This window comes from Triticum urartu, chromosome 7, assembly GCF_003073215.2.
Source record: "Triticum urartu cultivar G1812 chromosome 7, Tu2.1, whole genome shotgun sequence".
Taxonomy (NCBI): Eukaryota; Viridiplantae; Streptophyta; class Magnoliopsida; order Poales; family Poaceae; genus Triticum; species Triticum urartu.
In genome coordinates this window covers 94,254,343-94,266,937 of record NC_053028.1, presented here as the reverse complement: position 1 = coordinate 94,266,937, position 12,595 = coordinate 94,254,343, and the positions used below count along the sequence as shown (strand labels likewise).

The 12,595-nt window shown below is 42.5% G+C and overlaps 2 pseudogenes; both read left to right on the top strand.

Moving 5' to 3' along the window:
* Nucleotides 1-1,693: 1,693 nt before the first annotated feature.
* On the top strand, nucleotides 1,694-1,843 carry LOC125526224 (annotated as a pseudogene).
* A 9,667-nt stretch (nucleotides 1,844-11,510) lies between these two features.
* LOC125526223 lies at nucleotides 11,511-11,655 on the top strand (annotated as a pseudogene).
* The last annotated feature ends 940 nt before the right edge of the window (nucleotides 11,656-12,595 follow it).

Below are 12,595 nucleotides of genomic sequence, written 5' to 3'. Positions count from 1 at the left end.
ATTATGATGATGCATTACCGAGTCGGCCCAGAGATACCTCTCCGTCATACGGAGTGACAAATCCCAGTCTCGATTCGTGCCAACCCAACAGACACTTTCGGAGATACCTGTAATGTACCTTTATAGTCACCTAGTTACGTTGTGACGTTTGGCACACCCAAGGCACTCCTACGGTATCCGGGAGTTGCACAATCTCATGGTCTAAGGAAATGATACTTGACATCCAGAAAAGCTACAGCAAACGAACTACACGATCTTTGTGCTATGCTTAGGTTTGGGTCTTGTCCATCACATCATTCTCCTAATGATGTGATCCCGTTATCAATGACATCCCCATGTCCATAGCCAGGAAACCATGACTATCTGTTGATCAACGAGCTAGTCAACTAGAGGCTCACTAGGGACACATTGTGGTCTATGTATTCACACATGTATTACGATTTCCGGATAACACAATTATAGCATGAATAAAAGACAATTATCATGAACAAGGAAATATAATAATCATTTTATTATCGCCTCTAGGGCATATTTCCAACAGTGGAGGTTTGTCTCCGTCGGATCTCACGGGAATAGGTCGGTGCCAGTCTTCGGTGGATCTGTTTGGATCCGGTCTTCGTTCGTCTTCATTTGGGTGTTGATAGATTTGCTCCCTCTGATCTACGACTTTCTTCATCGGCGATGGTTACTACTTTGGAGTGCTGGTCCTATGGAGTCTTAGCGCGACGACTTTCCGACTGTCTACTATATAACAAGGTTTGTCCTGCTCCGGTGAGGGAGGGGCGATGACGGCGGCGCGCTCCAGTGCTTGTAGTCGTCGTTAGGTGGTCCACGAACATGGTTGTAATTTTCATTACCTCTGTTGTTCTTTGTACTGCAATGATTATTGAAGAGGAATATATTAGAAGTTTCTTGCAAAAAAGAAAGAAAGTGGACAATAGTTTTTTTTTGAAAAAGTTTCTACTATAGGACAAAAGGTGAGTTTAGGTGCTAACCAGTGATGGGCCTAGGAACCACCGGGCCTTGCAAAATAAGATCTTGGGAGTCGCAAGACCAAAGCCCCCCACAGGATTATCCTAAAATCCACGTTGATGCAGCGGTGAGGCCAGGTGGGAGGAGGGGGGGGGGGGGGGGGGGGGGGGGGGGGGGGGGGTTCAGCGTCGATAGTGTGTAGAGACCATAATGGTAATTATCTTGGCAGTATGTCTCTAGTCATTGTTGGTGTTAGCGATCCAGTGCCGTTGGTGACAATGGCATGCTGAGAGGCTCTATCACTAGTAGCAGATCTTCACCTACATAACTTTGTTATTGCATGTGATTCAGAAAAAGTTGTGGGAGACAACCAAGGCAGGACAGGAGCACTCATCAGCGAGATCAAAACCAGAGCAACTTCTTTTAATTGTATCTTTACTTTTGAGGATCGTGCGGTCAATGCTGATGCACACAACCTAGTTAGATTTTCTCTTACTTAAACTCCGAGTCGTCATGTATGGTTTGGATAAGCACATGACACAAATTGTATCCCACCTGTTGTGGTTTTTGATCAATAAAGTTGGCTTTATCTCTAAAAAAAGTTGTGGGTGTAGGAAGCCGGAAATATAACACGTATTTTCGTTTATCCGACGTGGAGAGTTTAGCAAGATAAACGTGGAGGAGGCAGGTATATAATAGGAGGGCAGAGCAACCAAAAAACATGCTTACCTGAACAAAGTCAATGAATGATCAATAAGGCTGGCCTAGACTGATCTCGCACATTGCACATAGTGAGCATGTCAGTTTATCATCTCCTTTTCGTGGGGGAGTGAACATCATAGTATGTGATAGAGGAGCAATCGTCCGCCCGGCCCCGACAAACTATTTGATTTTTTTATTGCAATTTTTATGCCATGTGTAGTATTTTCTTTTTCTTTTTGAAAAAGAGGCATGGATTTGACTCACCATTAATTAAGAAGGGAATAAAGTTTGGTTTACACATGCATATGAGGACATATGCCTCCCAACATTATATTATGTTGTTTCTTGGCTTCCGCGGTTACCCCAAGTTTCACCTCAAGTTTGATGTTGTTGAGATGGATTGAAGAAGTGGTGCTCTTGTGATGAAAGACATGGGTATTCCGTTCATTCCAAACGGTCCAAGAAATAAGCATTGTGAGAGAGGCCATGTTCTTCCTATTGGGGATGCACTTAGCGGATAGATTGACTCACCACTTCACAAGGGAATGCTCCAAGTGCCAAGATGAGGTGTCAATGGGCCCAATGTGAAGCCACTCATGTGTCAAAATTCCATACCCTAGTAGTGAAGCGACACTTAAAGAAAAGGTGCATTCCGAACGGAAATTCAATTTGGCTCCCGGGCCCAATTTTTTTTCAAATGTCAAAAAAATTGAGAGAAAATTATTTTGTGATCTTTGTCACATACAAATGCTACCTGTAAATTTTTAGGCAAAAAGGTTAAGCATTTTGGCCTACGCAAAATAAAAATCAAAGACCAAATGTCACCTCAATTTTGTTTTTTCATTGATGAAACACCCCTGCTCCATTCAATATGAAAATTGTCAAGCATGCTTGCGACACCAACACGATCATCTACAAATTTATTTAGAATTTTTTGAAAATATTTACTATTTTTTGGGGGTACTGTTCACCCGGGAGCATGTACTCCCGGGAGGCAAAACGCCGCTAATTCTTGTTCCCTCTTGCATAGAGGGAAAAATACCGGCGTTTGGAAACCCATGCTTGGTCAATCTACCGGCCGTCCAAATCCTATCTTGAATGGCTAGCCAAGCAAAAGAAAAGACCTTTGGAGGAGCCAAAGTCTTCCAAATCGTGTGCTCCAAAGAAGAGTCGATGATCCTCGAAAATTGCACCGCGTGAGCTGAGGCCATTGAGTATTTTCCATTAGCCGCGTGCTTCCACAAAATGTCGCATGCTCCTCAAGGTGAAAATATTGAAGAAGCTTCCGAAGGGTGATGAATTCCCGAATGTGAGCCATGGAGAGGTTGATCGTTATCTTGACTTTGAAGACCCAAACATGCAATGTCCGTGGGCTTCCTCTCTTGCACCCATGCTGCATCCCATAGAGGAGTTTTTTTGATAAACTTCTTCTCCTTTATTCATTCATAAGTAAAGTAGCATCGTTTACAAGTAAAAGGATAACCTCATCAGGGGCGTTATCCATCCAAACACTCGGATAAGAAAACCTAGCCAACCTTGCTAGTTCATGAGCTACTCGATTACTTTCCCTATTACAATGATCATAAATGACATGGGGAAAACCTAATGACATAAAGTAACAGTAATCTATAATGGATGAAGCGACTAAAGATGAGTAGCCTTGGCTCAACACATTCACCACCTCCATGCTATCCATATTCACTTCAATCTAAGTGCATCCGACGGTATTAGCAAGATTCAAACCAAACCTCACTGCAATTGCTTCTGCTGTGAACCAGTCGAAGCAAAGGTCCATCTTTTCATTAGCAGCCGCTATAAATTTCCCCCTATGGTACTGAATAACTGCTCCAAATGTTGCTGCGAGTGTGTCATTATCAGATCCCGCGTCAACGTTTAATTTCACGTAACCATACTTTGGTTTCAGCCAAGCATCTGCACGGACGTGAGCCTTTGGGCTATAAGAGATGGTATAATTTGCTACTAAGCCTCTCACTAATATATTGATTTGACATGCGCTTAGAGTTTCTTCGTCATGTGTCAATTTTCGCCTTTCATACCAAAAATACCAAGCAGTCGTTGCCATCGTTTCTCTGAACTTCAGCAAGCCCAACACTTGGATTTGTTGTTCTGGAAGGCACAAAAGATGTGCCAACACAAGCTCACTTGCCTTGTCAACTTTCAGTGCCTATTTGATAACAAACTCAAGACCGAGCAGCTTCCACACGTCCATTGCCAATTTGCATTCAAACAACATATGTCTTATGTCATTAGGCCCCTGGTTACAGGCTGGGCAGCTCGGATTTATTTTCAAGTGCTTATTAGCCAGGATAGATCGACAGGGAATAGCACTCAGGAGCACGCGCCACATAGATATTTTTATCTTTGCTGGGCACACTAAGTTCCATACCGAGTCCCATGTATAATTTGGGTTTGAAGCTCCAGCCCTTGATTCCAACTTGTGCCCAAATTGAAATTCCCATTCTGTATGGTATGCAGATCACACTGTGGAAGTCCCTGACTTTGTCATGGTCCATGCCAGGAAATCTGTCATCTCATGTAATGGTAGTGGAATGACCAAAATCCTTAGAGCATCCACTTGCCAGACTGTTTGGTTAACCAGCTGCTCATCCCAACTCCCTGTCACCAGATCAATGAGGCCAGAAACTCTAGAAAGAAGATTGTTGCCCCTTGGTGAAATCACCTTTCTTGTTAGGCTCTGCGGTATCCAGGGATCATCCCACATTCTAATTTTCTCACCATCACTAACTCTCCAAATATACCTACATCTAAGCGTATCAACTCCGGCCATAATACTCCGCCATGTATATGAACTCTTCTTTTTTAAAGTTGCATTCATGAGATCTCCATCAGGAAAATATTTCTCCTTAAGGATCAACGCACACAAAGAGTTCGGATTGTCAATAAGGCGCCATGCCTGTTTTGCCAGAAGTGCAAGATTAAAGTAGTGAATATCTCTGAAGCCCATAACCCCTTTTTTCTTGGGAATACACATCTTCCACCATGCAAACCAGTGCATCCTCTTATGAGTTGCGTCATCGCCCCATCAAAAACGAGATATCACATCTATGATTCCTTTTACAATTTTTCTTAGGAATTTGAAAGACCGACATCGCATAAGTTGGTATTGCTTGAGCAACAGACTTAATAAGAACGTCTTTCCCTCCTGAAGATAGACACTTCTCCTTCCACCCCGTAAGCTTCATAATTAACCGATCTATTAGATATTGAAAACTGTCACTTTTATCAAGTCCAAGAGTAGCAGGCAGTCCCAGATACTTGTCATTTAAGGCCTTGGTCATGATATTCAGACAAGAGAAAATCGGAGCCTTCATATTTACCTCGGTGCTGGGACTAAAAAAGATACTTGATTTGTCCACACTAACAAGTTGCCCGGACGCATCACAATATAAATCCAGAATTGATCTCAAGCACATTGAATTCTGAATATTAGCTTTCATCAAAATTAATGAATCATCAGCAAAGAGCAAATTTTTTACCGCAGGTGCATCTCTACAGACCTTGACCCCCATTAAGTCTCCACTCTATTCCGCATGAGAAAGTAGGGCTGTCAAACCCTCCGTACATAGGAGAAACAGATACGGGGAGAGTGGGTCACCCTGTCGAAGACCTCTGGAGGGTTTAAACTATTCCGTCTCCACTGAGTTATATCTCACCTTATATTCAACAGAAGACACACACATCATTATCATCTTGACCCAGTCCTCGTGGAATCCCAGCTTCAACAACATTGCTTCCAGGAAAACCCACTCAACTCTATCACATGCTTTATGCATATCAAGTTTCACCGCACACCAACCATCTTTGCCCACCTTTTTCTGTTTTATTGCATGTAAACTCTCGTAAGCTCTTAGCACATTATCCTTAATGAGTCGACCAGGAACAAAGGCACTCTGGCTAGGGCTAATGATCTCTGGGAATAACACCCTGAGTCTCGCAGTTATCATCTTAGAAATTACCTTGTATACCACATTGCATAAACTGATCGGTCTGAATTGAGTAACTTTCTCCGGAGAATTTACTTTTGGGATCATGACAATAGTAGTGTCATTCCACCCTTGTGGCATAACCCGGGAATTGATCGCATTCAGAACTTCCATGACCAAGTCATCACCCAACATAGATCAGAACCATTGATAAAAGACCGCGTGAAGGCCATCCGGTCCTGGTGCCTTGAAATCTTCAATGGAAAAGAGGGCCTTTTCGTACCTCCTCGGCCGTGTATGTCGCCATCAGGGTCGTATTCATTGCTTCCGAAACTCGCTTATGGACTTTACTCAAAACATTAATATCGGGTACGGTCACCTGGGATGTAAAAAGCTCTTTGAAATAACTCGCAATGATACTGTTTATATCATTAATAGAGGAGTCTTGGTGTCATTCCTGCCGAAGCAATTGCCCAACCAGGACTAACTTGACTTCTTCTGAAGCAACTGCCAAACCTTATATACGAATAAGTTTTTGCCACGGTTGATTATATGCCCATCTCATCCTGCTGTAACGACGGGCATAGGATATAGAGCTTGATGTGACGGGTCTCCACATTGTATAAGCTCTATGTCGTCCCTTCCAACATCTCCACGTCCTAGATGCAGAGCTTGATGTCAATAGTTGCCGTTGGCTGATGATCCATGCACGTGCCATGTCAACCGCATGCGCTCCTTCCTCATTTTTCTCTCTGAGATTAACTAAAGTAGAGAACTGATCTAGTACTGTCGAGTCCTTTCAAAAAGAAGACCAGGATAGTTTTTCTAGGAAAAAAGTAAGATTAGGTGCTAACAAGCTATGGGTTGGGACCTCCTATATAGCGACCTGAGCGCTGGCAAACAAGACAGCGCGCAGCCCCTCGCTTCCCAAGCGCGACCTTGGGCCGACCCGGCTGTGGGACGCGGCTCCCGTTCTTTCATTTCATTTCATTTCTATTTTTTGTTGCTTCTTTAAAACAAATTGGGATTTAAAAAACTCTAGAATTTGAAACAGTGTTCAATAAATGCAAAAAGCGTTCATGGTTTTTATTTTTTTACGAATTCAAAAAATGTTCACAATTTATTCAAATGAACTATAAAATTTTGATTGGCAATTTTTAATTTTGAAGAATAAAATTTGAATATTCGAAGATTTTCTTTCATTTAGTTTAATGTTTTGATTTGATGAAGAAAATTTAAATTTAATGAACATTTTTAAAATATGATGAACAAATTTTGAAACCAAGAATATTTTCAAATTCGATGAATTTTTTAATATGATGAACATGTTTTGCAATTTGTGAACATTTTTATGTCAATGATTTTTATTAATTTGATGAAAAAAATTTGAATTCAAAAACATTTTTTTAATTAGATATTTTTTAAGAAATTAAGGAAAAATATTTGATTTTGATGAATTTTTTTGAATATTAAAATGTTCGAATTTCAGAACATATTCATCGATTTGAAAAGAATGTTCTGAGATTCAGAAAATGCTTGTAAATTTTAAAAAAATGAAAAATAAAACACAAAAAATAAAAGGAAAATGAACAAAGAAAGAAAACGAAAATTAAAATTGAAAGGAAAAATAAAAAAGAAAATAAGGAAAAATCTGAAAGAAAAAACACGAAAAGAAAACCCAGAAAGTAGTGCTATTTCACGTTTTCTTCAGTTAACATATACTCAGTATTATATATATCCTTTATAAATTATTTTGAAAAGAAAGTACAAATTTGAAAAAGAATTCTAAAAATATTGAAAATAGCCACAAATTTGAAAAAAAAGGTTCAGAAAAATTGAAAAAGATTTCGAGAATTATGTTTAAAAGTTCATGGATTCAAAAATTTGCATGAAGTTCTCAAGGAAGTTCACAAATTTGAAAAAAAGTTCATCGGTTTTGAAAAAACTTCATTAAATTTGGAAAAAAGTTCATCAAATTTGAAAAAAATGTTTGTCGAATTTGAAAACAAGTTAATTGATTTTGAAAAAAGTTCATAGAATTTGAAAAAGAATTCATCAACTTTGAAAAAGACACGAATTTATAAACAAAACAAAAAAAGGAAAAAAACCGAATACAACTACATTGAAAAATGACCAGCGAACCGAAAAAACCAGTCTGGGAGAAGCTTTCCACAACCAGAGGAGTTCCCGCGAGTGAAGAGGGGAATAAAAAGAAGGAAATATGTTATAAAATAGTAGTCGTTCTATGGCTTAGTGGTTGAAAGAACATGCGGTGCCCCCATGTTTGGTTTTGGCAATTGATGACAATCTCTATGGACTAATGGTTGCCTTGAGTTATATTTAAAGGTTTTGTCCATAGTATTTTCTTGGAGTACATGTGTTGGTTTCAAGGAGAGTTTGTGTCGACCAAGGTGCCATTCAAGGAATTATTCAAAGATTGGTCATGTGAGTGTCGAGCTTATTGCAAGCATGTCTTGAAGAAGAAGATTGTGTGATCATCCATGTCTACCTTCGAGACATCATCCAAATAAAGAGAATTGGAAAGATTCAAGGTTGATCAAGATTAAGTAAAGAATGAATCAAGTTGATAAACTCACAAAGCGCAGAAGATGTACCGAGAGGGATCAAGTGATCCCATGGTATGGTAAGCATTGTCAATTTCGCTTTGTGTACTAACCCATGGTCTTCGTGAGAGTTCTTTGTGGGGTTAGGTTGCGGTGTGCAAGATCAAGTGGAGCATCATGAAGAGATCAAATGCTTGAAGCTTGCCGTTCATTATGGTGAAAATGGACATATGAAGATGTGCGGAAGAGTGGCTCACCCATAGTGGAGTATGGGGGAGCAATCAACTAGTCTTCATCGAGCCAACACAATCAAGAAAGGTGGTCCAACTTGAGGAAGTCAAGATCGTCATCATCTAGCTCAAGTGGACCATGTGCAAGGCAAAGGTTTGCCCTTGATAGGTTTTCTATTTTACCGGTCTCATGATGGTAGTTGGGAGACCGGGTTATAGGATCGATTGCCGTACTATCAAGGGGGGCTCTCGATGAGTAGCTTGATCGTATCGTTCGTTGAGAGCTCAAACGATTGCATCCTTGCATCATCTTTATTGGTTCCTTTTTGGTTCTCTTTGTGAGTCTTAGAGCTTATGGTCATCTTGATGACAAGCTCGAGTTCATCGAAAACGGAGTTCACATGCATCTTCTATGATGTTTTCGATGTTGGAGGTTTTGCCGGTTCTTCTCGGTTGGAGGTTTCACTCCTCTTTTTGTTAGGCATACCTCCCCTGCTTCTTTTTCTTAGGCATACCTCCCCTGTCTCTTCTCAGTTGGAGGTTTTGCCGGTTCTTCTCGCTATTTTGATGCTACTCGTCGTCTTGTTTCCAACAAGCTTGAGTTTGCTCAATTCGGAGCTCATATGCATAAGTTATGGCAGTTCTTGTCTTCTTGAGAGTGGCTTTTGTCTGGTCCCAACGGTAGTACTGCGAGCCCAAGCGGTAGTACCGCTTGGAGCTCTTAGCCGTAGTACCGCTGTAGTGCCGCTCTTCTACCGCCTCAATTTTGGGTCCTGCTCTTTTCGTGTCGGGTTTAGCAGTAGTTGCACGACAGTAAGGCACGGTAGTTCCGCCTAAGCGGTAGTACTGCTCCGGTCGGGCGGTAGTACCGCTACTGCATTACTGCCATTGTACACTACTCTGCCCTGCCTCTTTTGGTCCCGTGCTCTGCTCCTCCAGCGGTAGTACCGCTGGGGTGAGCGGTAGTACCGCTTATATGCGGTACTACCGCCCCAAGGTTCATGTTTTGTTGCTCCTTTTGCTGTTTCTTCCGCCTGAGCGGTAGTACCACTCGTGGAGTGGTAGTACCGCTCGTGTGTGGGCTGAGCACATAACGGTTGGATTTTCCCCTCCTATAAAAGGGGGTCTTCTTCCCCAATGAATCTTATCCTTTAAGCTCGTGTTCTTCCCCCATTGTTGACCTTTTTTGAGCTTGCTAACTCTCAATCCCTCCATGGTTTCTTGCTAGTTTTTGAGGGAAAAGAGAGAGGAGATCTAGATCCACATTTCCACCAATCACTTTCTCCTCTGTGTGAGGGGAACCCCTTGGATCTAGATCCTGGAGTTCTTGGTGTTCTTCTTCTTGTTCTTCCTCTCATTTTCCTCCCTAGCATTAGTTGCTTCGGTGGGATTTGAGAGAGAAGGACTTGGGCACTACTTGTGCCCTTGCCATTGCATTTGGTGCATCGGTTTGAGTTCTCCACGGTGATACGTGGAAGTGAAGTTTGAGAAGCTTATTACTCTTGGGTGTTTGGGCACCCTAGAGCTTCTTCCTCTTGGGTGCCTTGGCGCCCTAGACGGTTGGTGGTGTTCGGAGCTCAATCATTGTGGTGTAAAGCTCCGGGCAAGCGTAGGGGTCTCCAATTAGGTTGTGGAGATCGCCCCGAGCAATTTGACGGGTACCGGTGACCGCCCCCAAGGGTTGCCAAAGTGTACGGGTTCGGTGACCGCCCCCAAGTGTTGCCATTTGTACGAGTTCGGTGACCGCCCTCAAGGGTCCCTTAGTGGAATCATGGCATCTTGCATTGTGCAAGGGCGTGAGGAGATTACGGTGGCCCTAGTGGCTTCTTGGGGAGCATTGTGCCTCCTCACCGCTCCAAACGGAGATTAGCATCCGCAAGGGTGTGAACTTTGGGATATATCGTCGTCTCCACGTGCCTCGGTTATCTCTTACCCGAGCCCTTTACTTATGCACTTTGTGATAGCCATATTATTTCTTGTCATATATCTTTCTATCACTTAGTTGTTTATCTTGCTTAGCATAAGTTGTTGGTGCACATGGGTGAGCCTAGTTGTTGTAGATTTTGTGCTTGTCAAATTAACCGCTAGGTTTATTCCGCATTTGTTCAAGTTTAAACCATAATTATTTTAAAACACCTATTCACCCCCCTCTAGGCGACATCCACGATCTTTCAGTGGTTTTTTTGGCACACCATTTTTGAGCTTTTAAACAGAAAAAGCAGATACATGGGCCATCCTAGTCGCAGCAGAGAGGGGTGTGCTGTAGACGTCAGTTTGCAGAAACAGTAATAACCAGCGCCTGCAGCGCCAAATATGGATTACCCTACCCAGTGGCCCGGAAGAATATCTGGTACTCCCACCCCTAGGGTGCTCCAAACTCGGTAGCATATTTTTAAATGATTGAAAAAATCTGAAAAAATTAGCACATTGACACAACATTAATGTATTTTGTCAAAAAAATTCAAATCAAAATTCAAAACATTGCTCGAGATACAAAAATGACAAAATCGACATCAATGTGATATTGGGCCAAATCTAAAGCCCAACTTATGTCGTGTACTATTTACTGTCGAATTTGGCATATATGTTTCTCAAGCTATGTTTCCAATTTTGATTTCAAATTTTGTGACAACATACAATGGTGTTGTGTCTATGTGCTGGATTTTTTTAGAATTTTTCGAACATCTGAAAATGTGCTACTGAGTTTGGAGCATCGGGAACACCCTAGGGGTGGGAGTACCAGATATTCTCCCCCAGTGGCCCGCACTTTAAATAGGATCCCTGATATGGGCTGGCAGTGGGCATATGCAAATTGCCTGATGTAGCCCCCGGGCCGTTCTTATGGGCCATGGTCCAGCAGTGGCATACACAAATGGGCCGATATCTCCAATGGGCCTTTCTGAAACAGACAAGGTAGGAAAAACATAAGTTGTTGTTGAACCTAAAAAATAAAATAAAAATAAGCCGTCGCCTGAGTTTGAGGATGCTAATAGGGAGTTTAGTCCCACAACGGGAATTTGGGAAGATTAACGTGGAGGAGGCGGGTATATAATAGGAGGGTAGGGCAACTCTGGAACTTACTTACCTGGACGGGGTGATCAACAAGACTCATGGCCTAGGCCGATGGCTCACATTGCACGTAGTGAGCGTGTCGGTCTACCAACTCTCCTTTGTGAAAGAATGGACGTCACAATTTATGATAGAGGGGTCACGCAAACCAAATTTTGGTTCTAAGTTTTGTATTTTATACCTTTGAAAACTTTGCATTTAAATCTCAGCCGACCTTGCAACATTTTGTCCAATCGTTTGTGACATTTTTTTCTGTCGGTTGCAGCATCTGTGTTGCTAGTTGTAGCATGTTATGCCTCATCAATTGTAGCACGTCATCTCACCAGCCCCAACATCCTCCTTTGACGGTTGTAGCATATGTTGTGGTTGCTTGCAGTATCGTTGCAATATTTTTCATCGCCATTTGCCGCATCCAGCCATGCCGGTTGCAGCACCACAACTACGCTGACATCACTCAGCCGATACTTCATCAAGTCTCAGTCGACTGAGTCCTTTAGTGATCTATAAAACATCTTATATTTGTTTAGAGGGAGTACTTTCAGTTTCCATGTTGTTCTATTGAGAAACTCTTTTATGAGAGTTATAAGTGCCGGCTGATGGTTGTCCCACTCTACCGCAACCGAGTTTTTTTGCGAATGAAAAGTTTTCATAGATTAAGTTGGAGCTGTTAGACTGTATATGTATATGTAGACTTGTGTATACATAGACTTGTGCATATACCTTGTACTTGTACCCTTTGGTACTTATATATAATGAGATAGCCTCACCTCCCTAGGGTGTCGAGAAGTTGCCCCAATACTTTCATCTAACATGGTATCAGGCTAGGGTTTTTATGTCTTCCGCTGCAACTCCTATCGCCGTCACCGTCGCGATGGCCTCCTCCAACGCCGCAACGGTGGCTTCCTCCAGCGCCGTCGCACTGATCGTCCCATCCTCGCCTTTCCTTGCCTCGCACCCGCTCGCTTCCGCCTGGTGGCAACCTCAGCTGCCCGCGGGTCCTCTGGATGGGCAGGGCGGGCCGGGCGATCCGTCGCCGATCGCCTCTCATGGCGCTGCTCCCTCGACCGTCACCTTGGCGCCGCCATCCTTTCGC